The 4467-nt window shown below is 49.8% G+C and overlaps 1 pseudogene; it reads right to left on the bottom strand.

The window, feature by feature from the left end:
* Positions 1–266: 266 nt before the first annotated feature.
* Positions 267–3886, bottom strand: LOC109739855 (phosphoribosylglycinamide formyltransferase, chloroplastic-like; annotated as a pseudogene).
* Between the last annotated feature and the right edge of the window lie 581 nt (positions 3887–4467).

Raw genomic sequence — 4467 nt, 5'->3', positions numbered from 1 at the left:
TCGCCTGTTAATTAGCTCTTTCCTCTCTGCATCTGCATCGTATGGCTGTGTTGGGTTGGTAGCTGGTTCACGTCGCTGCCGTCATAAAATGCAGACGACGACGTTCAGTTCAGAGGCACGCACGGCACGAGGGCAGCGGCTCAGCGGAGAACCGTCCGTCACTAACTGCGCGTGCGTGCACGTGCATTACATAGTACGTGCCGGAAGGGGCAAAAAAGTAAAAAAAAAAAAAGTCGACGCCAAAACAGTACTGCAAACATGACACATTTTGCAAATCGCGCAAACAAAACGTGGGTCTCTGCGATTCGTACAGTAGATGCTGATTGGAAACATGCTGGCAATAGATCCACTTGGCCGCTCTAACCTGCAAAAATAACATTACTGAACACACCTATACAACATGTAAACCCAGCGCCTCTGCGCCAGGTTTCAGACCTCACCAGCCCAGCTTACCATCTCTCAAGGCAACAAAAACACTAGAGCACTACAGCAACCGATATCGCCATTGCAGGACCTCGCGCAGGAGGAATCGGAGGAAAGCGACCAAGATAACATGGAACGCTAAATTGCACAGGATAGAACCAAGCACCCACATGAAACCAAAATTCCGACAGGAGAAACACACTATAAACTTCGCTAGAAACAGCGACTCTTCTCAAGGACCCAAGTGGGAGAGGCGAATACTAGTGCCGAGTGACCATCATGATGAGATAAATATAGTGGCATGTCATATCAACACTTGGTTTTGACTTTTGAGCATGTTGGCAAGCTTAATGGCAAGTGACACTTCCCCTGCCTCAGCAACTCCAAGGACTTGTGGGACCGGGCCTGGGATTTTCTGTTAAAATTGGCACAAAATCAGAGACATAAAATGTCAAAATTCAAGAAAAAGTATCCACTGAGCAGGAAGGACATAAGATGGATCCTGAAATTCATAATTCTTTAATCAGGGTAGAGTTGCGTTGATCTATAGCTGAATTTACATTTTTTTAAGGCAATGCAAAAAGGCTAATGTAGTTTGTGCAATTGGTGAGTCCAGAATAACTTAACAGTCATGGTCAGTTCAGAACAGACAGGAATCCGAATCAGAGACATGAGCACGAAGAATTCATAAATTGCGCAGCCAAAGATATGGAATTGCACAGCCAAAGATATGGAATTGCGCAGCCAAAGATATGGGAAAAGTTTGTACAAAAGGCATGCTATACAGGGGAGAAGTATGGTAAAAATCTAGAAAAAAAAAACATACGAGGATCCATCAAGTTGAAGTTACAGTTATGCTAAACAAAACTTGAAAGTTTGACCCAAGGGAGTTGGCTTTCATACAAGTAACTAAAGAAGAATATCGGATGTGTTTATGTGTTCTTAAGATAATACAACTGAAATCTTCCACTGGGCTAGTCTGTGTATGTCATCATGCTAAAGATGCAGTATATGTTCGAAACAGAGAAATGTAGGCATTGACGACCACAATCTGCGATAGGGGCGGTAATGCAGCTTGCATGGCCAAATGGCCACCCGCTCATCTTCCTCTTATCCCTTGCTGTCTGAGAGGGCTCTCCAAGAATGGCTACTATTCGCACCATCCCCTTCTCTATCCCTCTCACATAAAGAAGCATGTCAAACAGCAGCACGAAACAAATTGACATCTCAAAGAGAAAACATCATTTGAACAAAGGAGAGATGTGGGTATGCGAGGGCCGGTTAGTGGATTGTTCATTGAAAAGTTTGCAAATGAAAGCACGGATTATCTTCAAAGCCAAGCCACGCAACGAGCGGAACAAAGTGCAAGGTGGACGTTACGTTATGTTTCATGGACCAGATTATCAGACAGGTTGTTTCACTCAGTCAGACAAACATAGCGAATTAACTCCCATGCCTTGGGGAAAACTGGCAGGGGGTCTATAAGTTTCATTAGCGTCTAGGAGACCTCAAGGTAGCACCACCATTAGGCGTATGCATCAGGGTTTGTCTGAGTTCTGATAAGTGGGACACCGTCTTCTCGCCACACGATTCGATCCTCACACAAGGCAGCAACTGCGTCGACATAGACATGATGCTCCTGAAATGTCGAAGTCAATGGTAGGTTGGCAGCTAAGAATTGCGGATAACACAATGATGTACTCCCTCCGTCCCAAAATAAGTGTCTCACTTTGTACTATTGTACTAAGCTTGAGACACTTATTTTGGGACGGAGTGAGTAGCATGCAGAGGAACCTCAGCTGAAGATAAGATGTTACCTCATGTAGAACCCTTGCAGCCAATTGCTCTGGAGTATCATCAGCTAGCACAGGCACAACCCTTTGGGCTAAAGTTCTTCCCGTGTCGAACTGTTCATCCACAAAGTGCACAGTTGGCCCTGAATATCTGCAAATGGTTGGGAAAATATCATCAAATAAAACAGATAGTTTCATGTGGAGGCTAAACAAACAAGAGCTATGGGTACTGTTGCAGCCAGTGCCCTCATCTCAAACAAATCGACATTATCTGCTACCACACGGTTGCGAATAATAGCTCTTGCACTTCAAAAAAGGAAAAGGAAGTGCTGAACTGAAAAGTTCTAAACAAAACATACGACACCTGGCTCCAGACGCAATGACGGCTTTATGCACCTTCAAACCATAATAACCCTTGCCTCCGAATGCCGGGAGGAGCGAAGGGTGTATATTCAGTATGGATCTGGGATATGCCTGGACTAGCTCGCCAGGTATAAGCTTCAGGTAACCAGCGAGCAGAACGAAGTCCACCCTGAGATCCCTGTTTCACAATAGACATGGCCGTGAGCTAAGACGAGACACCCTGCGCGCATCATGAATCACAAAACCTTCACACTTGGAAGGGCAAACTGAAGCACACGGGTGGCACCAAGTACTACATAGCAAAGTTGAATGCAGTGGATTTCGGTATGTAGCCAAATTTGTCAACACAAGTTCATGCGGCTAGAAGAGCAACATATATATAGCTTGTGTAAGCTTGTGTGTCATCTATCAAATTATCTTCACTGACTTGAGAACATGATATGAAAGCATTTGACAACCGGACTAAAAGTGGAAGTCAATACACTGATGACCTTCTCATCTGAAGAATTAGAAATGTACAAGCTGACAAATCGCAGCCCTGAGATGGGTTCAACAACAGAGCCAACAAACCTGAGGGCATTCAGAAGCTGCGCCGTCGGCACCCCCTCCGGCGCTGATTTGGACCTGGGAAACAGGACCACCGGTATGCCGCTCAGCCGCTGCGCCTCGCGTACTCCGCTCCGCCGCATCCTGCAACATCCATCCCATTCCGTCGCGTCAGAACCACCCAGTCCAATCCCCACTTCACCTCGCAGTAACAAGGGGGGAGAGCAGAGCTACAAGGAAGGGATCATCCTCATCACCTGGCTTGTCCGTGACGAGCGCGACCACGTCCCCGCTGCTCGCCTTGCCGCCCGCGGCGGTGGCCTCGTGGATGGACCGCAAGTTGGAGCCCCCGCCGGAGACGAACACCGCGAGCCGTTTTTTGCTCCGGACGCCGCCGGAACCGGAAGAAGAGTCCCCGGCGCCGGCGCCGCTATCCCTCGCCGCCGCCGCCGCCTCAACGCGATGGGGCCGCCTGCAAGCGACAGCAGCGCGAGGCTGCCCCCACTTGGTCCCGAAGCCCCCCACCCTCGCGCTCCGGCTCCGCTGCCGCTTCTGGGCGGGGTCGATCGGTGACAGGTAGCGCAGCCCGGAGCCGGGGGAAGCGACGGCGGCCGCCTCCATCACCGGGCAACGGCGGACGGGAGGAAGCGGCGGCGGGGCGGAGAAACGGCGGCGCGGGGTGAAAGAACTTCGCAGTTTAGTCCTTTGAGAGTTGTGATTTTATACCACGCCACGAAAAGTAAATTGCTTCCCTCCGATCCAAAGTGAGATCGTTCTAAAATTTTGTGAAGGCATTTTTTTAGGACACGTCTAGTGGGCGGCCGGCTGCCCACTAGTGTGATGGAGCGGCCGGCCTGAAAAGCTAAGTACCTGTCCCCCCGCGGTCCCGTGCTTCAGAAAAGGAAACCAAGCACCAACCCGCGCGATCGAGCGGCTACTCGCGATATGCGCAAACAGAACGAGAGAAAAGTCCTCCCCCACGTGGCCAGCTGTACCTACCCAGCCCTCCCACGCCCGCTCGCCCCCATGCCACCACGGTTCCTTCTTCCTCCCCACGAAAGAAGGGATCCAAGGCCCTTCTTCCTCCTACACAGCGGCCATTGCAGCCCCAAAGTACAAGAAGAACCTGCTTCAAAAAAGATCTATGGGCAGGGTGGTCAGATCCATACCAGACAGCAACATCAGGGCCCCTCTGCACCTCTTCACTCCCCCCTTCTTCTACTGCATATGTCAACCCCCTGGAGAAGCTGCTTCCCCCCCTTCCTTCATGGATCTGGCAGAAATCCATGGAGAAGCTGCTTCAAAAAGAGGTGGACCTGGCAAATAACCCCTCCCACTAGTA

The sequence above is a fragment of the Aegilops tauschii genome, chromosome 1 (assembly GCF_002575655.3).
Source record: "Aegilops tauschii subsp. strangulata cultivar AL8/78 chromosome 1, Aet v6.0, whole genome shotgun sequence".
Classification (NCBI taxonomy): Eukaryota; Viridiplantae; Streptophyta; class Magnoliopsida; order Poales; family Poaceae; genus Aegilops; species Aegilops tauschii.
The sequence above is the reverse complement of the archived record's forward strand: the minus strand, read 5'-3'. Positions and strand labels throughout refer to the sequence as shown.